Source organism: Nyctereutes procyonoides, unplaced genomic scaffold (assembly GCF_905146905.1).
Source record: "Nyctereutes procyonoides isolate TBG_1078 unplaced genomic scaffold, NYPRO_anot_genome, whole genome shotgun sequence".
Classification (NCBI taxonomy): Eukaryota; Metazoa; Chordata; class Mammalia; order Carnivora; family Canidae; genus Nyctereutes; species Nyctereutes procyonoides.
The window spans coordinates 15576835-15599977 of NW_026575021.1; the positions used below are offsets into that span (position 1 = coordinate 15576835).

Genomic DNA, 23143 nt, shown 5'->3' on the forward strand with positions numbered 1-23143 from the left:
TTGGGGAATTTTTGTGTTTTATTCTGCTTTACGGTAGAATTCCCACACAAACTATTCTCCCAGTGGGGTCTGATTTGAACACGAAGCTCTAAAGATCCAAGCTAGTCGTGTGCATGCGTGCGAGTGTGAGTGCGTGCATGTACACATTTCTTTTAAATTGTCCATTATCAAAAGGTGGGTGATGTAGGTTCCTCTACCTTCTTTCCCTCTCAAGGGTTTGGGCCCCCAGAGACTAATAACTAACACTTCTAAATTCCATATATGTGGAAGCCAGACACTCAAAATTCACTCTAAGTTCGTTTTAATCAAAGCGCGACGTGATTTGGATCTTGAGCGTCTTCAAGCAGCCACGTACCCAGGGAGGCACGTCACCAAGAGCTGGGTGGCTGCAAAGGGTTCGCGGTCCCCAGACCCTTGCTAGGTCAACCCTTTCACTCAGGGGTAAGGCAGCCAAGGTTTGGGGCTGGTGAGTCATTGGCCCCAGGCCCTCGCAGTGATTTGCCCACGTGCTGGGTCTGCTCTTCCTATGCTTGTAGCCATTCTTGTTCTACTCCTACTGCACTGACCAGTATTTCACGTCTCGACACATTTCTGGAACTTGACGACATTTTGGTAGTTGGAGTTGTCGGGTTTAAGGAATTGGCGCAATTCTGTGTCAGGCCTTGAGCCAGAGGCAAGGTCAGAGGGCAGCAAATGCAAAGCCCACCCCCCGGCTGCCAGGGGCTCTCACGGTGGAGTGAGGGATGGGGTGACGTGAGGGACGGGGTGGCGTGAGGGACAGGGTGGCCCGGCAGCGGGCAGACAGGGTGGCGAAACCAAGTGGAGGCAGGTGGTTGCTCCCAGGCCAACGGCCTCCAAACAGGAGGAGGCGTCCAGGGAGGAGGCAGCTCGGGGTCGCTCGGGGAGCCGGTGATGTGACCGTGACCTGATGGATGGCAAGGAGGCCCCCCTGCGATTTTACAGCACAGAAGGCAGCCGCGCCGGAGGGCACGAAGGACAACGGAGCCCAGCTCTACTGGAAGCTGCTCTGGGTGAAGGCTCGGCCCGCAGACAGCCTCCCAAAGGCGCTGGAGCAAATTCCTTGAAATCCAGGACCGTGTGTGGGCCTGTCGCTGCCAAGACTAAATCCCACGGACCGGGCAGCTTAAACAACAAACTTCTATTTCCTCACAGTTCTGGAGGCTCAAGTCGGAGCCCGAGTTGAGGCAGGTTTGGCCTCCCCCGAGCCGGACTCTGCCGCCCGGATGGCCCATCTTGCTATGTCCTCTGTGGCCTCTGTGCGCAGACTCCCGGGGCCCTTCCCCACTTCGGAGGACTGCAGCCGTGGTGGGTGCAGGTTGCACCCTGAAGACCTCACTGGGCCACAGGCCCTGTCTCCAAAGACAGTCACATTCTGAGCGCTGGGGGTGACGGCCTCCACCTACGAATTCGAAGGTTGGACACAAACCGTAACCACGGCTACTCTGTGTGGTTGCATTACTTCCAGAGACAGATTACACTCCTGTAAGAGCTACCGGGCATCGCGAAAGCCCATTACAATAGGCTACACATTGGCTCCGCCACACATTTCCTGTGAATCTTTCACTCAGGTATAAGGATTAAAAGTAGAAGGTCACGTACTGCATAAAAACGTAAGAAAACCAACCTGCATTTTTATTCCTAGGAACGTACCCAAAAGAAATAAAAAACCCATGTCTACACAGAGATTCAGTCTTAAGTGTCCATAGCGGCATTACTCACCATCATTAAAATGTGGAAGCAACCCAACTATCCAACTGATGGCCAGGTAAACAAAATATGGTCTATACTATACCCAAAGCGTGGAATATTATTCAGTCATAAAAAAGGGAACGGACTACGGACGTGGACTGCAACCTAGATGAACCTTAAGAACAGTATGCTAAATTAAACAAGCCAGATGGAAAAGGCTACATAGAAAAGGCATGATTCTATTTTTGTGAACTGTCCAGAAAAAGGCAAATTTATAGATACGGAAGGCATATCAGGGGTTGCCCGGAGCTGAAGAAGGGAGTGGAGGCTGATGTAAGGGAGCACAAAGGAATGATTTAAGATAAAGCAGAGGTTCCCAACCTAGATTATGGTGACAGTTGCACAAGTCCATAAATTTACTAAAAAGCATTTGAACTACGTATTTACAACAGTTGGATTTTTATGGCACGCAAATCATACTTCAATAAAGCTAGAAAATGTTTGTGTGCCGACCTTGCGCGGAGGCCACACTAACCTTCTCTTTCTCATTCCAATTTTAGTGTATGTGCTGCCGAAGTGAGCACAGTAAAGCTGGAAAATATTAATAAAATGTACGCAGGGGGCATTGGAAAACATTACAAGAAAATAGTAAACTTTAAAAATTTCCTGGAATCACACAGGAGAACGTATGCCTTCCATCTGTGGTCCACAGAAGGAAAAGGCTTCTCCCATCCCCGGTGAGCTCTTGGTCCTGCTCTGTGTGGGGTAGGGGGAGGCCTTGGCAGCTCAGGGGCGTCGCGTACTGTTTCACCTCCACTAACCAGCTCCTGGTGAAGCCCAGCAAGTGATCAGATCCTGCCCCAGTAACTCTGGGAGGGCCCTCAAGGACCTTCTTGCACAAACCTCTCATTTAGTTGAAGCTGGGGTGGGGGGTGGGGGCGTGGAAACCACAGGAGCTGAGCTCAGGACGTCGCAGGTGGTGAGCGGTAAGATTCTCGGGTGCCCTGGTTCTTAATCCAGAGTCATCCGCTGGGTTGTCTCTTCGCATCTTAGCCTTTCTCAGCCTCGATGATCCCACCTGCAGAACGGGGACGGCGATACACGCCCCTGCCTGCTTCATGGAGCCACACGAAGACCAGATGAGATCAGTCCCAAACCGGAAAGCCCTCGGAGCCCTTGGCTGGCTCAGTCGGTTAAGCATCCAAATCTTGATTTCAGCTCAGGTCAGGATCTCAGGGTTGAGAGATCGAGCCCCACCTCGGGCTCCCTGCTGGGTGTGGAGCCGGCCCAAGATTTTCTCTCCTGCCCTTCTGTGCGCCCCACCCTCCACCCTCGCTCCCTCTCTGAAGACAAAACAACAGAAATCCCTCTACTCGTGCAAAGCGTTGTGGTGGTGGTAGTAGCAGGTCAGCTGTGGCTCTAGCTCAGAATCCAGACCAGAGATCTGTAAGAACACACTTCCGGAAAATGCATTCCTCTGTCCTGATGCGAACACGAATCTCTGGCTAAAGTTGCTCCCCAGCATCACGAGGGGGTGGGGGTGGGGGTGGGGCAGTGTGGGCACCATTCCTTTAATTTTCCAGAACATTCTCTTTCCAGAACACCATTATCTTCCTGCTGTCCATCCGTGACACTTTAATTACTTCGACGACAATGAAATTTAGTCTGTGTGCATTCAACTATGATTACTCGAATAACAACAATGGAAATGGAGGCTTGATTTAGATATCTATAACCTCAGACTTATTTATTTTACCCCTCTCCTCTGAAAACATATCCGTTCCTGTTGAGACACCAGAAAGGGCCCTCTGGGTCTAAAAACACCTGGAAAGCCCCAAGACTGTAAACTAAGCATATTTTGGAGTGTATTCATCTCTCCTGAAGGATCCCCTCAATCCAACGCCCCTCCCTGGGCCTCCTACCACCCACACAGGGGCGGATCTCACCAGGAACCCGCAAAACGAGAGCCCGGCAAACCAGTCATCACGGCTGGCCCAGGAAAAACACCAGGTGCAGAGCACAGCTCAGAATGTGATCTGAGAAAACACATAAATCAAGCAGGTCCCAGGGAGTGAAAGTACAAGTTAGTGAAAAATAACAACAAAGTGACCATGAAATGTTAAATCAGATCAACCCCACAGCCAGCTAATTGCTGAGGCCTCTATGGAAAACCCAGGGTGAAGACTGGCCGATAAGCCAGGAGAAAGCTGGACGAGCTTTCTCACCTCCCACATCTGGTTACTTTGCGTATGTTAGGGGGATCGGCCCTTTAATTGTCATATATGCTCCAAACGTATTCCCCCAATTATCTCAGGACCTTGTCATGACTTTCTTAAAATTTTTACCATGCAAATACATTTCATTTCCAGGCAGCTTGAATTATCCGTCTTTTCTCTTGTCTTTCTCTGAATTCTGAGCTGCATTTAGAAAGGATCTTCTCATGCCTACATTATAGGGGAAGTTAGCCATATTTTCTCTGAACACAGGATACCGAGTCTTCTTACCCATCCAAGAACAGGGATTTCTTTCCATTTGTTCAAGTTTACTTTTACGTCTTCCAAGAGTGTCTTAAAGGGTTTTTTTTTCTTCCCCTTATAAAATCTGCACATTTATGTCTGTCACCTCTTTTTTCGTTGTTACGTCCTTGTACTTTTTTCGTTGTTACATCCAGGCACTGATTTTGGGTTCTAAATAAAGAGTAACATACTCTTCCCACTCTTCTCTTCATTTCCCTTTGCCCAGGCCACCAGTCTCACTGGCATGACTTGAGGGTGTGTCTGTCGGCCACGTCGGCAGAACAAGAAACAACGGTAGGTCTAAGACAAGATGACATAAGACAGTGGTGAAGAGGGTCTTTGGGTCTTAGCAAGAAAGAATTCACATCTGTCTGGGGGCAAAGATAAGAGTTGCAGGGCTCTCACATATTTAAAAATCTAAAACTGGATTTAACTCGTCTGCTTTCCTCAGTCAAGTAAACTCTATCAATTTCCATGACATCTTGGACAATCTTCTAAATCCTCTTCCCTCGTCTGGGTCTGATATAATACAGCATCCTTAATGAGTAATAGTATTGAGTTGCTAAATCCCTTCTATAAATTCTCCTTTCTTCCTATTTCCCTCATACTTTCATGATCCAAACTCCATGCGGCCACAGGGGTCTCTGGGAGATAGTTGTCTCCAAGATTAATCTGTAAAACCAAGTGAAAGGCGGGTCCTGCGAACTGCGCACACATCTCACATGGTACGCGGCTGTCAGCTTTCAGACTCGGGGTCTCTGGATGGTTTTCTCAGGTTAGTACATGGTCCTGCTGAGATCAAGATCAATGGTCAGATTTTATTCCAGACCAGCCAGCTCTCCTTCCTCCCAAAGCTTCTCTTCCAATGGTACTTAGACCCAAACAGGACTGAGTGAGAAATCTGGACAAGTCACAGGAAGTCCAATGCTAGAAACGCAACTGGAGGCCGAAGGCAACTGGAGACTCCGAGCCTTTGTCAGGAATGAGAATGAAGACCCCTGCCGGGCCCTTTCACCGCTTCCTCCACCAGTTCCACTACTGAACTCCTACACACCCTTCAAGGTCAAGCTTAACCGTCACCTCTGGTGCATAATTTTTCCCGACACTCCTCTACATCCCAGAGATATAATTGCTCCCTCGTCTGTTTTCCTATTAAATTTTAAGCATACTTCTTTTATCATCTGAATCACATTTTATGACAGCTCTCTCATTATTTGTTTATATCTCTGTCTACCAAGTAGGCTTCAGATCCCCGGAGGCCAGAACCGTATTTCATTCATCTCAGCATCCACCACATCTAGCAACGTAACTGAATTAAACTGACCAAAGGGATTTCAAATTTTTTTTGTTGTTCTTGTTTTACCCTTGCGATCCAAGAGTCACAGCCTCAGCAGGAGGCAGAGCTGAGTTCCACCCAGATCACATCTGCACCAAGGGACCCAACCCAGAGCTCCTTGGTCAAGGTGGGCCACATGCTTCAAAGCCCATCTCCCTTTCAGCCCACTGACGAACTCTTAATTGGTGAGATGTGAATAGGTATGAGGACTAAATAAGACAGTGCCTCTAAAGCACCTACTGGTGAATATTAATTAAAATACTAGTGACCCTATACTGCACAGGCCGATGAAAACCTTGGATGACGAACAGTAGCGCTCCTGAGTCCAGGGAATTCCTTAATAAATTGCTATGTAGGGGATCCCGGGGGGGCTCAGCAGTTTGGCACCTGCCTTTGGCCCAGGGCGGGGTCCTGGAGTCCCGGGATTGAGTCCCGCGTCAGGCTTCCGGCATGGAGCCTGCTTCTCCCTCTGCCTGTGTCTCTGCCTCTCTCTCTCTCTGTGTGTCTCTCATAAATAAATAAATAAATAAATAAATAAATAAATAAATAAATAAATAGATCTTTAAAATAAATAAATAAATAAATTGCTATGTGAACCAACAATAGTTTCCCATCCTTTTCCCACCCTTACATGTAGGATATGGAGCACATTCCCAGGGCCATTCCTCTGGACTAGCCGTGTCGTAGATGAGGGGTCGGGCAATTTCAGGTACACTTGCTGGAACTTTCTGTTTCCTTTCCCTGTGCCTGGAGAAAGTGTGCTGGAATGTGAGTAAAAATGGCACAGTTTTTAAAATAACACGTCTACTCTTATTACGTGTTTAATGCACAGAACTCAGTTCTTCGTCAGTACTCATCAAGCACTCATCAACAGTACCTGTTTCGGCCCAGCAGGGTATTGTGAAACCCAGTTGCTAAGATCCATCATTGTCCAGAGGAGCGCTTGAGGCCGACCATTGTCACACTGTGAGATGTCCACAGACTCTTCCCCCAACCATATAATTATGAAAAGTGGGCTTGTCAAATGGGCTATCAGAATATTCTCGCGGCGAGCAGTGACACAGAATGAGGCTGCACCGCCTCAGGAGCTGGTGGAAGGCTCGGCATCCTGGCGGGAAAGAGGGAAAATTCAAAAACAGAGATAAAAGAGAGTTTGGCGAAGGCACTACTTACCAAGGCCCCGCCAACAGGGAATGGCAGGACACCCGTGGGCTAGGGGCAACAGGAGGTCGCTCCGACCGCCTCTGAAGGAGAGAGCGAGGGACCAGCCCGGGCCAGGAGAGCGCTGGGGCCCTGCGCCCTACAGCCACCGACAGGCCAGGGAGGAAGTACCCGAAGGTCTTTCCCCTTCTGCTGCGGGGCCTTCTGTCGGCCAAACCCAACCGGGATCTCTGGGGCATGGGCCGTCCACGCAGGCCCCAATGGCCAGTCCTGGACAGAGGACAGGGTGACGGATGCAAAATGCACGTAGAGACACAGTCAGGAAACATCCAGCACCGCTGCCAACCAGCTCTTTTCTTCTTGATGCTGCATTGTGATTTCTAGCCTACTTTGAGGGGGAACTGGATAGGATTTGAGTGGCTTTCTACTTGGTTTCAAGGAGAAAGCCCTTTCTGTCAGCAGAACTAGAAACAATGGGATCACATGGGTGCCGTTAAACCCTAGAAACACGCGGGGTTTTCATCTCCATCTTAGATAAAAAGATGTCTCAGTTATGTCTTCCCTGAGCCATTTTAATTAACATTGTCAAGAAAGTCCCAAATGCCTGATTCTCTTTATCTTCATTTTCAGAATATCAATTAGGCAGAATGTACTGGTAAAACTTAACAGAATTTACAGCGAAGGGAAAGGGGGAAAAAAAACGGAAAAAGCGTAGGAAAATCATAAGGGTCTTTTTTTTTTCACCCTCTCCCTTTTTAATTCTTGTTGTACTTACTCAATAGGGTTTTGATGCTGACAGAACTGAAAGGCCTGTGTTCACTCCAACGACACGTCCTGCTCCAGCTGGAATCCCTCTCCGAGAAACAGGCGGAGATCCGGCCGACCGAGCGTCCTTGCCGCGCAGGTGGGGCCTCCACCTGCAGGTCGGGCTCCGCTGACAGTTTTGAGAGGACGCCGAGTATTTGCTCTACTTAATACGGTGCTTTTATTGATTATTAACATAACAATGTATCCATGCTAATTATACAGAACTTGGAAAATATAAAAATACATAAAGAAAACAGAAGCCACGCATAGCCTCACCTAACGGTTTAACGTTTTATTATATTCTCTTTCCCGCTTCCTTTTCTACATAGAGTTCCCAGGCAGCACGATGCACATGCACGGCATGGAGGTTGTCAATCTGTCTTTATTATAGTGAATGTTCTAGAACAATAGTCCTCATGTTATCAAGTACGTTTCAAAATAATGAAATTTATGGACGGCATGACATTTCACGTCGGGTCGGGGTCTGCGCCGGCCTGGGCTGCCATGTACAGCATCACGGACGGGCTCAAACCACAATCGTGTGTTTCGCACAGCTCTGGAGGCTGGGATTCCAAGATCGGGGTACCAACACGGCTGAGATGTGGGAAAGGCCTTCCCCCTGCTGTACAGAGTCACGTCTTGGTCTTGGCCCCTCGTGGGGTGCAGAGAGAGAGAGCGCTGACTCTCCCCCCCTTAATGAGGGCGCTAATCCCACCGCAGGGACCCCGCCGTCCTGGTCCTGACCGAATCACCTCCCCAGGGCCCCCTCCTAACATCCCCAGGGCTGGGCTTTCAACACGGGGATGATTGGACTGCGTGTGCAGCCCACGGCACCCAGCTCCACCCCATGGATCCAGCCGGGCCCCAGCACCAAAGAACACTTGGCTTTTCCCAATTTAGGTGTATCCAATGTCCTTACCACCAACAAGCCTGCGGTGAATGCCTTCACTCATGGTGTTTCCCAATCTATACATTTCAGCTCTTGCCGGATTGCCATCCAAAGAGGTCTTGCGCCGTGATGCTCCCAAGCACAGGATAGGACACGGGACTATTAAGATGACTCGTGTCCATCTCCGGTAAAGGCATTCTGCTGTTGTCTCAACGGACACCTCTTTGTTCGGTGAGGGCGAGCGCTTTCACGCATCGCAGGCCATTTCACTCCCTCCTTTGTGAGGTGTCTGCTCCTGCACTTTGGCAGCTGAACTTTCCTCCAGATTTTTGTTCCTCTCCTGAGGATCACAAAACTTTACACGACTTCAGCCCAATTCATGGAGTGTTTTCAGATGGTTGGTTGCTTTTAACAGAGTGAGCTGATTCCAAAAAATGTCATTCCAGTTTGGTTTTTGACAGAGAACGGCTATACGCTCAGCTGAATGCTGCCCAGACTGTTTTCCAGAACCGTAAGTAAAGTCGTCTTAATTGTCTCTCTGAATATATTAAAATACACAGTAGCCTACAGTCTTTAGTTCATAAATCCAAAGCTCTTGGAAACACATTTGTTTTGTGGGCCTCTCTAGGCCTAATTAGGACTATATGATCCTTTTTAGGTACTGGGGAGAGTGAGAAAAAAAATAGTTTGGTCAAGCATAGGCCTCTTGACGTGAGTTCTCAACTTGATACAAAGCCCAGAAATGTTACGACGAATGCATCCTCGAGGGCCCAGGTGTTTTCCTACCATTTCTAGGGTGGGCGATGATGTATGGCTTCGCTTGGGCACACCTTGCTGGGGCTTCTCGAAGTTAGCAAACCCAAAGGAGGGGCGGAGAAAGCCAATGGGAGTTAAGTGCATAGCATCACTTCCCTGGTGGGTGAAGTGACCGGTGGTAGCAAGTGGCATCCGTCCGGGGCTTTCCGTTTTACAAAGCACTTTCTCTTACATCCCCTCATCGGGTACAACCACCACATGGGATGTTGGAAAGCATCCCCCTCAATCTGCAGGGACGGCCAAACGACTTGCTCAGCGTCACACAGCTGACACGTGGTAGTGGGTGCTCAGACTCCTGGCTTCTGGGTGCCCATGCCGTCCCAACTGTATTTTTCTGAGCACCCGTTAGAAATGCCATAGGATGAGACAAGAATAGGAAAAAGAACAACAACGACCCACACGCAGATTACAACGCGATCACCATCATGCCCAGCCGTCTGGAGAGGAGAAATCTGAGAGATTTGTGCAATCTTTTCCGTGAGAAGCGACATTCCTGGTCTTTGCATTATATGGTTACCCTCCCCTCTGAGCAATCATACTCGCTGTGTCCTGGTGAAGATGCAACGTCTCTGTCTTCGCTCCGCCCACCCAGCTTGGCCTCCCACGGCATTATAGTCGCTGTCGGCTCCACGGAAGGCTGTAACGTGTGCTCGGCCAGAGCAAGTGACTACACAGCAGGATGAGAAACCCTGGAAAACCGGAGTGCCTGTGGGTGGCTCAGTCGGTTAAGCACCTGCCTTCAGCTCAGGTTGTGATGCTGGGGCCCTGGGATGGAGCCCCAAGTCGGACTCCCCACTCAGCTTCCCCCTTTCCTTCTCCCCCCCACCCCTCAAGCTCTCTCAGATAAATAAAATCTTTAAAAAATGAATTCAAAATTAACAAATGTGGAAAACCACATTGCAGCGGTGAAGGTGCCTCTCCTGTAGGAGTCCGCTGACCCTTCTCATCAGAATCATATGGGTCACATTTGAGGGATTTCTGAGGCTGACAACAAACCTAAAAGGATATTTTTGCTAGACCTTGGGCCTAGGGTGGTCCTGACGGTGGATTTGGAATTATCTCTCACAATCTGTTTTCACTGGGGACCTGGATGCCTGATGGTGAACGAAGACGGGCTACGTTTCTTCTTAACATACACGTATGTGCCCACGCAGATTTCCTAAGCATCGTTGCACTTCCTGGTGGAAAGGGAATTCAGATTCTAAATCCCTGTCCTCGTTACCAGGAAGATGCAAAACAATGAACCGGTTTCAGCCCTATTAAAGGCTTGCTTATTAGAACATACTGCCCGGTTTCTACTCAGAAAACCTCACCCAGGATGTCACAGCCTGTGGTCGGAGGTCTCTGAATGAGCCGATACTGAAACCCGCCACAGCCACCCAGGAATGGCGTCTGCCCGGGGTTATTGTCTGTGGGCAGGTAACTACTGAGGGAGTCGTGACACCCTGGGGCCCATGCAGCTCTCCTCTGGTTACCACCTGGCTGAGTGCAATACGAGAGGGAGGGAGTCTTGTTCCCACCGCCTCTAAAGGGACCCACAAGCTCTCTTGGTGCTGTGACAATCCAGGGAACACAACCCCAACCTCAAGTAGCAACAAGAAGGAAGTCTGGGCAGCTCTGCTGTGGGTGTGGGACTCCCAACTCCCCCCCGTTCTCCCTCCTGCACCTTCGGCCCTGGTGACCAGCATCGCCATCCTTCCAGAAAAGCCACCAAGATGGTGTCAGAATGGGAATTAAAATCCAGACTGTGGTCTCTCCACATCATCCCACTGTCACCTACCAACCGGGGAGTTTTTATCAGGCCTGACCAAAATATCTGCCACGTGGGGTCTGGAGGATTTGGCTCTCTCAAGTTCCATGGTTCTAAAATAAGAGCGATATCTTTACCTGACAAAGGTGTTTCTCTGCCATCAAATGGCAAGTTCTACCCATTAACTCGTATTTACCCAACTTTTAAATCCAGAGCACGGAAGCTGGGCCTCATTTTAGCATGTAGGGACATTCCCACATTACCTTTATGGGACATTCAGGAGTCTGGGAGCTAGGACGGAAAAAACAGGCGCTTACTCACAAGAGTCCAACACGCCAGATAAAGGCCTGCCGAGAATTGTGCAACCCAAGCGCAACTCCATCGGAGCTGGCCGTCCTCAGGCACACAGTGAAGGTCAAGTACTATCTGGGGATGTCATGCATGTTTTATTTGGAGGGGCTATTCGGTTAACTTTGGGTCCGTTTTCCATTCTTCTTAACATCCAAAGATAAAATAAACATCATGAGCAAATTTTAAATTTTTCAAGTTTAAAAATGTCTCTCCCGGCATTCAGAAGCAAACAACCCTTTAGCGGTGATAAAAATAATAAAAATGATAATAATTACACAACAAGGACTGTTATCTTCAGGCTGCCACTGAGTGATTTCAAACCATCACGATCCGAAGGTAACGTACAGAGAACTAGGAGATTTAGATTTACATTCACATCACATGTTTATTAGCAATGGGCGAGACTGGTTATCTTCTAGGTCCGTAAATCTATCCTTACTAATTGCCCCTAGACTTTTCAATTAGGTGAACGGATTAATCCCACTCTGTCCTCCTTTTAAGCCAGTTTGACTCAAGCTTCTCATACTTGTATGTCACTGAGATCTGATGAATACAGCACCACAGAGACTATGCTGATCAAGAAAACTAGAAAATAGGTGTCTTTTGATTATCTATTAAGTAACTTTTATAACTAATCAAAGCATACGGCAACTTTGTGACGATAATTTCCTGCGGTAGTTCTACAAATGGGGTTTTTAAGTCAGAAAAAAACTAATTCTGCAGATTTATGTGTCATGATTACGCTCCATATTTTGAATCAAATGTTTGTGGGGAGAAAAGGGAATGGAGAGGGCCATCTTCATCAGTCCCAAAAGGATGGTTATTTGATTTTGTGTGTGTGTGTGTGGGGGGGGAGATTTCTCTCTTGTCCCCCCTATTTTTAATTTGTAACTTTCATCTCCAGCCCCCCATTTAGCTCCCATCCTGCTAATCCCTAATCAAACAGCCCATCAGCACTTTGCTTCCTCTAGCAACAGAATATAGATTTTGAATCTTCTGACATTATTTAGCAAAAAAAAAAAAAAAATAGCACATCTCTGCATATGTTTAAAACTTCTGAATCATTGTTATAAGTAAAGCAATATTTCAATTTAGTGACTCAGGTAATCTGTAAACAAGCAAATAAGGAACGTGTTTCGAAGATTCCTTAGCTAGTGAATTTTACAAAACCCGGGACATATTTGCCTGAAAACATGATCTTTCTTTGGTGGATAGATTCCTAGGACCCCCCACCCCACCCCCCAGGACTCCTTTACCCATAAGCAGGTGTATTTTAGTCTGAACACTTGCTCCCAGTCCTTCAGGGCCCACAGGCCAGGTCCTGGCCCCTCGACGCATCCCATCGCGGACCCGACAGGTGACCCCAGTACCCTGTCCAGCAAAGTGGGTCTGTTGACACCCACCCTTTTAAGGAAGAAACGGAGTAATGGAAATAAAGCATTGAATACAGCGCTGGACTCAGCATGGTGACGACCACCAAGACGGGGCCGGCCGGGACCCTCAGCAGCCAAAGGGTCTGAGAAGCTTCCTGCAGCGTCTGCGCTCCTGCACTGACTGCGGGCTCCGGCGCAGGCCTCCCACCGGCTGCGGCTGCTTTGGTTTGTCCCCTTAGCATTTGCACTTTTATTTATTTTTTGAGAATCTTTATTAATGTCAGCTGAGTTAACATACCCTCCCTAGTTAGCAAGGGCAGCGCGCAGCGACGCGCTCACGACCCCAGCGCCCCGGGCCGCCCGCCACGCAGCCCTGGCCTCCGCTGCTCCTCGGCTGCTCCTCCCTGCGCGCCGCACCTCCCTGCGCCCCCCTTGCGCCCTCCCTGCGCCTCCCTCCGCACCGCACCTCCCTGAGCCCTCCCTGCACCTCCCTGAGCGCCGCACATCCCTGCACCTCCCTGCGCCCTCCCTGCGCCCCCCTGCGCCTCCCTGCACCCTCCCTGCAACTCCCTGCTCACCGCACCTCCCTGGGCCCTCCCTGCGCCATCCCTGCGCCCTCCCCGCGCACCACACCCCCCTGCGCCCTCCCTGCTCACCGCACCTCCCTGGGCCCTCCCTGAGCCCTCCCTGCTCACCGCACCTCCCTGGGCCCTCCCTGAGCCCTCCCTGCGCCCTCCCTGCGCACCACACCCCCCTGCACCCTCCCTGCTCACCAACCTCCCTGGGCCCTCCCTGCGCCATCCCTGCGCCCTCCCTGCGCACCACACCCCCCTGCACCCTCCCTGCTCACCAACCTCCCTGGGCCCTCCCTGCGCCCTCCCTGCGCCTCCCTGCGCCCTCGGAGCGCGGTCGCTCCCCGCACGCCTCCCTCCGTCAGAATCTCCCCGGCACGCGCGGCTGGGGCCCGCCCCAAGGGCCTTAGGTCGGTCAGTCACTTGCAAACACCCTCTGTTCCAAAGAAGGCCATTTCCACAGGCCTTGGGAAGTAGGCCCTGAACCCACTTGGGGAACGCAGTTCAACCCCAACGGCGCGGCAGCGACAAACGTGGCCGAGCACCTCTCAGGGCATGTCGCGCGGGGATTCCCGGGGCCACGAGGGAGGGGCGGGGTCCGGTGCCGCTGTGGGCGGGGCCACGGCAGGAGGGGCGGGGTTCAGTGTCGCTGTGGGCGGGGCCACGGCAGGAGGGGCGGATCCAGTGTCGCCGTGGGCGGGGCCATGGCAGGAGGGGTGGGGCCCGGTGTCGCTGTGGGCGGGGCCACGGCGGGAGGGGCGGGGCCCGGTGTCGCTGTGGGCGGGGCCACGACCCTGAGGGGCGTGGTCCAGTGTCGCCGTGGGCGGGGCCACGGCGGGAAGGGCGGGGTCCGGTGTCGCTGTGGGCGGGGCCACGGCGGGAGGGGCGGGGCCCGGTGTCCGCGGGGCTGGGGTGGCGCCCCCACCCTGCCGGCCAGTGTGCACCCGGGAGGACCCGCTGCCCGGGCCGCCTCCGCTGTCGGGTCTGGGGGCGGGGGGCCTGGGCGCCGCCTTCCCGCAGCCGTACGGCCCTCCCCGCGCTGGTTTCGGGCAGGACGTGGAGCGCCAGCGCAGCTCCGGTGTCCGTGTCCCGCGGCCCGAGCCGCAGCATCAGCCGAGGGCCGGGCTCCCCGCTGCCCGGGGCGCGGACCCCCGAGTCCCCGGACCCTCCCTCGACGCACAGCCTGCGCCGCTCCCTCGGTGGCTTGGCTCCTCGCCGCCGGCCTCCCTCTGCCCGGGCCCGGTGGGGGGGGCGCCCCGACTCCGCCGGGAGCCCGGCCCGCGTGACCCGCAGGTGCACCCCGCCCCGCCGGCCGCCCCGCACCTCCAGGCTCCGCCCGCCGGGGCCGCGTCCGGGGCACAACCGCCCTCCACGCCCCGGCGGTCAGGGCGGCCGGCGGGCTGGAGCCCCGGGGGTGGGGGACGCGCGGCTGCAGGGAGGCCGGCGGCGCCCCGGGGCCCAGCCCGAGCCGCGTCACCGCTCAGGACGCCGCGGACCCAGCCGCCGGGCGCGTCCCGCCCACCCTGGGCCCCCACCCCGGGGAGGGCCTTCCGGGGCGCCTAGGAAGGGCGAGTGCGCCTGCTGCGGGGACGCCCACCGGGCAGCGACGCAGGACGGCCTCCCCGGGGGCACCCACCTGGGGGCAGCCTCTCCTGAGGACACCCCCCCAGGGCAGCCTCCCCTGGGAGCACCCTCCACCCGGGGGCACCCTCCCCCCCCCCCGGGGGCACCCTCCCCTGAGGACACCCTCCACCCGGGAGCATCTCCACTGGGAGCACCCTTCCCCAGGAGGGGAAGGGGGTGGGGGGGGTCCCAGAGCTTCGTAGGTGGAGGTCCTGGAGCTTCATGGGAGGGGGTCGGGGTGGGGGGTCCCGGAGCTCCTCAAATGCCCTGGCCCCACTGAGGGAAGGCGGGCATAGCTTTGGGGCCCACGCACCCCACAAAGCCCATCCGCGGCCCCATTGGAGCTCCTGTGTTATGGGGTCAGAGCTGGCAGACGCCATCAAGCAGTGGCCCTGTGGGAGGGACAGTGGAGCTGCGAGGCCTTGGCAGCCCCGGCCCGACCCCATGCGCAGGGGGCACAGGCCAGGCCAGTGCACAGGGCCCGACCTCGTGGGAGCAGCGGCAGGGCCCTCACAGCCACAGGTGGACACCTCCTGAGGTCGGCGCCAGGCGGGTTCCACGTGTTGTGGCCGAGCCGGGCCGCCGGGTGCCCTGGGCTTGGGTGGGTGTCATGGGCGCTCACAGGACCACCCTGGGCCCACGGTGGGGACCGCCAGCCGCTGCGAGCACCCTGGGCCATTTGGGGGCAGCAGGAACAACCCCGCGGGACGCAGGAAGGTGGTGGCAGCCGGCGGCCTTCCCCAGGAGTGTACAGAAGGAGGCCCTGGCGTGCCCTCTGGGGTCCCCGACAGAGGACACCCCTGACCCTGAGCGTGCACCAGACGGTGGTCACGCGGCCAACGTGGCCTCGTGGAAGTTCCCGCCGTGAGGCTCCCACAGCCTGAGCACCTCGGGCCTGAACCGCCGTCCCGGCCTCGCCCTGCTGCTCCCCAGGCCACCAATGGGAAACGGGGAGCTCCCCCAGGTGGGCTGGGGCCCCGTCGGTCAGCAGCCGGCCCTGGGCCTACGCGGGCTCCTGGCCATGCTCCTCCGGGTGCTGCCCTCAGCGAAGGCTGGCCCGGGTGGGGGGCCGCTGGACCAGGGAGGCCGGGCAGGAGGCCGGGCAGGAGGCCGCGGCGGCCCAGCGGCTGCAGACTCGGGAGGCCTGGCCCAGGTTCCCTCCAGCGGCCTGGAGGCGGGAGGAGGGTTGGGTCGTCAGGGCACGGGGGTCAGTGCCCTTCACCCGCCCGAAAGGTCAGGAGGAAGGGAGCTCCTGGCCCGGCCACCTGCCTGCCGGGCGCAGCCATGCGGGGTGGAGGCGACAAGCGGGCAGGTGCTCCAGGGCGCCACTCGCTGTCCCAGGGCAGGTGGGCCTCACTCCCGAGCCCGCCCCGGTGGACGCTTGGCCATGACTGCAAAACACGGGCGGTGACAGGCTGCGCGGGGGGGCAATGGCTCAGAGCGCCTTCCCTCAGCCTTTTCGAAAGAAAAAGTTCAAGAAAAAGAGAGAGAGCCCCACGAAACCCACCCAGGGGTTCCATCAGCTCTCCCCACTCAGCACTTGCCCTTTGCTTCCGTTTCTCTCCCCCTTTATTACCCTTTTTTGGCCCACGGGGTCTTCCAAGTGCTAAGCGTCCCTTTGCTCCTCCGAAGTTCAGACGCAAGGCGGGCTCTTGCTCTCCCAGGACGAGCCCCTGCCGACAGGCCGACCGGCTTGCAGCCCGCACCCGCTGCCCGGTCCCTGCGGATCTCGGCCCGCTGCCCGCGCATCCGGTCGCATGCGGCTTCCCCGGGTAGTCACTGAGCATCTGCGTGCGCCAGGCACCCCCTGGGCTCGAAGAACACGATGGCAACGTGACCCCAAGCTTCTGAAACTTAGTCTGATTGGTGGTAGAAAGAAACAAAAAACAATAATACTATTTATTGTTGAAAGATTCTTTTTTTTTTTTTAAATCTTTTTATTTTTTATTTATTTATTTATGATAGTCACACAGAGAGAGAGAGAGAGAGAGAGAGAGAGAGAGAGAGAGAGAGAGAGGAGAGAGAGAGAAGCAGGCTCCATGCATCAGGAGCCCGATGTGGGATTCGATCCCGGGTCTCCAGGATCGCGCCCTGGGCCAAAGGCAGGCGCCAAACCGCTGCGCCACCCAGGGATCCCTTGTTGAAAGATTCTGAAAGAGAATACTTTTTATAGTCATGGCAGCTCATAGAGATTCCCAGTCTCACCCTGGAGGGTGGGGGTGACACCAGGTTGCAGTACTGCCCTCCGCTCCACGCCCTCCCCGTATCCCTGCTCCTGTCGTGGTTTTGAGTAAGGGACACGCGGGGCTGGGCAGGGAGGGACGGGCAGGGGCATGGAATCAGGCTCACAAAACCCAAAAATGCTGAGATGTAAGGAAACCAGAGGTAAGGGGACAAACCAGACCACCCTGCCCTGGGTGTGGGTGGGAAGATACTTTTCCTGTGATGGTCGCCTGCAACCAACAAGGAATAACCGGACCCTAGGGGACCCCTGGGTGGCTCAGCGGTTTGGGGCCTGCCTTTGGCCCAGGGCGTGATCCTGGAGTAAGGAAGCTGTTAAGGATGTTCTCACCAGTCCTCGCTCAGCCTGGGACGTCACAAGAAGGATAAGGCCGCAGGCTCCCTGGGCAGCTCTAATTAAAGGCTGTCCCTGGAGGCGCACGTGGGCAACCCTGTGGGGACCCCCCCTCACTCCCCAGAGCTTTCTCTGCGTCCTTGCTTAATCGACTTCTATCCCTTTACTCTCCTTTGTCTGTGAGATTCATTCCTCGACTCCGTGAGATGAGAGCCTCGCTCTCCCGCTGCATTTTCATCAGCTTTGGCTTGACTGCGTGGCCTGCCTTGGCCAGTGGCTCACGGGTGACCTGCTGGCCTAACTGGGACCCAAGAGCCCTCCCCGCTCCCACCTGCCCGCAGGGTGACGCAGAGCCACCCTGAACTTAAGCCACGCCTCGGGCCTGGGAACAATAATAATCATTAAGCCTCTCACGAACTTTCAGGATGGGTGGGGCCCCTGGAGTGAGGCTGGAAGATGGAAAACGTACCCCAGGAGCCTGGGAGCTGGGGAGGCTCCCAAAGATCCTGGCCGGCAGCCGGCCGCCTGCTGCGGGTCCGTTCAGAGAACTGGTCAGGCTGTGAGAATTTCGACGGCACCCAGGGAACTCGGACCAGCTGGTCTGCGAAACGGTTCCTTTTTATTGCCAGACTTCCCAGCCAGTAGAAAATTCTCAAGTAAGAGAACAGCCTGGAGACAAAGACGAGGTCAAGGGTCTGGCCCTCAAGGTACGGCTTAGAGACAAAGACCAGCCCTGGACACTGCCGGGTCCGCCAGGTCCTCAAGGCAATGACCAAACTCTAGAAGAAACAAGGTGGCAGCTGGGGCAGGGTTCTCAGACCTTAACCTGCTGCACAGCCACCTGCAGGCCTTGCTCACGCAGGTACTTTGGCTCCACCCCCGGAGGGTGGGAACCAACAGGTGTGGGAGGAGCCCAAGGACATGGGGCTCGAGGCGGCTCCCGGTGATGCCGATGCTGCACGTTGGGGTCACCCTGGTCTACAAGGAGATCCTCGGAGCCTGACAACCGGGTTCCTAGAAGATGTAAGGGCATCACCCCACCGCAGCCCAATATGCCCGGACTGACGGCAACTACGGAGACGGACAGACGGAGAGACTGCGACGGGGACAGAGAAGCACGTCCCGAATGAACTTTGACACACAGGCAGACTAAAATTAAAAAAAAAAAAAGAAAAAAAAAGCTCATAAAGATGTTTTCCCCACTGTATTCCTTTAATTTTGTTTACAAAAAAAAAAAATTCTTGTTTACCACGGATCTATGTGCTGAGAAATCGTGCCCTTAAAATGTAATGGGACTGGAAGGAATTTGGTTGGAACCATGTCATTCAAGGCTTTGAACTTCTGGGGTAAATGCTAAAATCACAGAGTAAGCATTTATCAAAGCTAGATTTAAAAGTTCTATCAACTGAAAACCCAGTTAAACCCTATTGCAATTTTCTTAAATGAAAACAATTAGGAACCATCAGACTTGCATAAAGCCTGTACCCAGACATTAGTCTTTCATTTTCTCCGTGCTTCTGACATCTTCTAAACAGATTTTTCTTGGACTAATATATTAACCACTAATTATACAAATTATACTAATTACACAACTGTTTTCACTGAGGGACACCTTGTTTAATCTGACATACTCAGGAAGATCTGGGGAAATTAAAATACCAATTTCAATCTACTACTACTACCAAGATAATATCTGTTATAAATTAATCTAAATAACATATATTTTGGTCCAAACCTGGAATTGCTGAAATTCCTAAAACCATGATGCATAAGGAAGTATATATGGAGTCAAATTTTAGTTGGTCTTTTTTTTTTATTATTTATTCATTAGAGACATAGGGAGAGGGAGAAGCAGGCTCCATGCAGGGAGCCTGACACGGGACTCGATCCGGGACTCCGGGGTCACGCCCTGAGCCCAAGGCGGCGCCAAACGGCTGCCCCTGTTTGTTTTCATTTGTAAACTCAGAAAGGTTCTCTGAAACCTTCCTAACACTGGGTATTTATTATCATTAAAATATTTTGCCACTTTATAAAAAAAAAAACTCAGAAAGGTTTTTTTTCTGAGAGTCTTATGGGCAGAATCACTTCAGGCCTTGACTGAAACCGACTGCAATCGTGGGAAACGTCAGATGGCCTGCGAGCCGCCCCGTGGACTCCAGGTTGGAAGCATTCTGAGAAATTTGCTCAGATGCCCCCAAAAAGGGTATATTTTCTCAAGCCTTTTGCAGAGTGGCCAGATGATGGAGATGAAGGACAACCTTTCTCCCACTGCCATTTGCTCTGGGCTGACGTATCGTCCCCAATTCTTTCTCGCTGCCCTGCCACGGCCTCGCTATGGGTGCCCCCTGACAGCGGGCTTGACACACACCTTGATACGGCCAATGGGATGTGGGCAGAAACAGGAGCGTTTCCCACGGAAGTATTTATTTCCGTTATTTTCTTTCTGCTTGTCCAGCTCTGCAAGCTTGGGTACAGGAGATAACTGATCACTTTTGTCTAGAGGCCTCTGGCATGTCGGGACCGTGGAGATCATGGCATCGTGATGTCGTGATTGAGTGACACTCTTTGAAGCTCTGGGTAGGGCTAAGGACGTTTTACGTGTTGGAGGGGGGGTAAGTAATTGTGACCCAAAGGGTGGACTGTGGGTGGCCCGTGCTGCCCAATGGCCTCCCGGTTCTCTATCCTCCCCCGTGCATCCTTACCCTCCCTAGGGCCTCATCCTGGCTTTTGACTGTGGGCTAGCCACGGGGCTTCCTCTGGCTACGTACCCGTGAGCCCAGGCCCTGGGACATCTCACGTGTCTCTGCTCACCCGCTCATACCTCTGCCTTTGCCATGAATGTGGGTGCCGGCTCTCCCACTGGTCCCAGAGAGGTTGTGAAACACCGTGGGGAGCAGAGCAGCCCGAGCCCCGAGCCCCGGAGCACAGCCACCCAGCCCACCCAGCCCTGCCCAAAGCCCGCGTGACCCCCAGGGACACGCTTGTGGCTTCCAGCTACCGGGTGTCAAGAGGCTGGTCAGATGGCAGAGGCTGACGCCCGTGGAGGAAAGCAGCCTTCCCGCAGAAAGCGTCGACGAAGCCGAGAGTCCGGCCCGGAGCGGAAACGGCAACTAAGCCCACAGAGAGATGCTCGAGGTGCTCCGTCGTCGTCAGGGAAACGCCAACTATAACCGCAGCCCAGTGCCAGCGCACCCCTGCGGCAACGAACAGAAACCAGGACGCAGGGCAAGGGGAGCCCTCGAGCACCATTAGCGGGCGCACCGGGGGGCACAGCCACTCTGGGCAGCTTTGCGGGTCTCACGAAGCTGCGCACGGTCCCCCGGGCAGTCCCGCCACCGCGCCCTCGGTGTTTATCCACGGACAGAACCTGCGCACGGAGGTTAATGCAGCTCTTTCCCGAACGGCCCAAGCCGAGAAGCAAGCAGGCTGTCCCCGGTACGTGGACGGCTAAGCAGACCGTGCCGCATCCCCCGCAACCACGCCACGAGAAACACGCAGGACACCTAAGTGCAAATTGCTTGTGAGCGAGGCCCGCCGGCCAGGCCTGCGTGCGGCACGACTCCAACCACGTGAAGTTCTGGGAGCAAGACTCACGGGGGCCGCATGACAGTCCAGAGCGGCCAAGGCTCGGGGCGGAGAGCGGGGCACGGCAGGCTGGCGCACAGGGGACTTCAGGGCGGTGGAACTGTCCCGTGCGGTCCCGCAGTGACGGGGACACGACGTCCTGCGCTGGGCAGAGCCACACAACCTACAACACAACAGTGGGCCCCGATGCAAACGGTGCGGCGAGTCCATAACAACGTATCACTGTTGGTTGGTGAGCGGTGACGGGTACCGGGCGACGTGCCACCGTGGTGGAACCGGCTGCAGTAGCGAGGAGGTACGTAGACGAGGCCCTGAACTTCCTGTTCCGGTTTTCTATGACCCTAAACCTCTTATAAAAAAATTAAGGTCCATTTTTACAAACTCAAAAAAAAAAAAGGAAAAAAAAAGGTATGAAGGACCCTAGACAGTCTGAAAACAAACAAAAACAAACAAAAAAACCAACAAACCAACCGGGACAGGATTTAGCCATGGAAAGTACCATAGGGCAGAGCGGCGTAGACGGGGCTGGGTGTCAGGAGGGAGCTGCACCCAGTGCCCCCGGCAGGGAGGCCGTGAAGATGTGGCTCCCAGGACGCGCTTGCTCCCTCGGTGCCGCTGCCCTCTCCGCCAGGATCCGGATCTGCCCTCGAGGCCCAGAAGGGACAGGTGCCGGGAGGCGGCGGGATCCGGGCAGGGTGCCCGCAGAGGACGTGAATAAATAAAATCTTTTTAAAAAAAAAAAAAGAAAAGAAAAGCAAAAGGGCAGGCTTCAGAGCGCTTCCATGGGGCTGCAGGCCTGGGGCCCAGAGCCATGAGGTCCGCAAAGCAGGGGGCCCGGGGCCGCCTCCCGCAGCTGACCCGACCCCACGCCCGCCCGTCCCGCCGTCCCTCCTTTCCCAATAAACCAGTGGTGCAAGGAGTAAACTGCTGCTCTGTGAGCTGCCCGGGCGGGGGGCGGGCGTGGGAAGCTCCATCACAGCGCGCTGGGCACGAGGAGTCACCAACCCGGGCCTACAGGCGGGTCTGGGGGGCGGGGGGCGGCAGCACCTTAAGACCCGACCCTCAGCCCTCGGGGACGGTGCCACCTTGGGGGGATGGCGTCAGAAGGAGCTGAATCCTAGGACAGCCGACGGGGGCCACACACCTGCTGTCACAGGTGGGGGAAGGGGTCCCTACAGAGGCTCTGACCCCCTCACGGGGGCTCCACCCCGTGGTCTGACCACCTCCCAAAGGCCCACTTGTGATGCCATCACCTGGGGACAGGCTTTGACCCTCGACTGGGGGACGCGCACACGTTCCTCTGTGGCTCCGAGTTGGGGAGTCCTACTGTCACCTGACAACCATGGGGAGTCACCTGGGGCGTCATGCGCACCTGCCCCCGCCCCACGCCGTGCTCCGGAAGGCTGGGGCCCAAGCGCTCCATCTCCAGGGCCCCCTCACCACTGGCCTTCGGGCGGGTTGGGCCAAGAGGAGATGCATCGGGGTGCTGAAGGTAAACACCCCCCATCGGGGGCTGCAGGGCCACAGCTCGCGGCCGACCCCTCCCTGACACAGCGGCCTCCCCCCAGCTCCCAGCACCGGGAGCAGCGTACCCCTGTCCCTCCCTAAGAGTGCATCCCTGGTCCCTGGGAGCCCCATGTCCCCTGCGTGGGCCCCTGGCCTTGACCGCGCACCCAAAACAGCCTCCCCCTTAAAGCCTTCATTCAAACCAATGGGAGTGAACTTAGTGCCCCTCAAGGCCCACGGCTACGGTGGGTTAGCTTAGATGAGGACGGTAGGGGCTGACGGGGGAAACAGCTGGAGAGACGCCTTGAGGTGGGCTTGAGCACAGGGACGTGGGCTCAGCAGGGACCAGGGAGGGGAGTGCAGGTAAGACAAGTGCTGGGGTTCACCTAGACCCCGGGTGGATGGGGACCAAGTCCTGGGGGTCCTCCTAGGCCCCAGGGTGGATGGGTCCAAGTGCTTGGGGTCATCCTAGGCCCCGGGGGAAAGGGACCAAGTGCTGGGGGTTCTCCTAGGCCCCGGGGTGGATGAGGACCAAGTGCTGGGGGTTCTCCCAGGCCCCGGGTGGATGGGGAC

The 23143-nt window shown here is 54.8% G+C and overlaps 1 pseudogene; it reads right to left on the reverse strand.

Moving 5' to 3' along the window:
* Positions 1 to 2194: 2194 nt before the first annotated feature.
* Positions 2195 to 2294, reverse strand: LOC129520798 (U6 spliceosomal RNA; annotated as a pseudogene).
* Positions 2295 to 23143: the final 20849 nt, after the last annotated feature.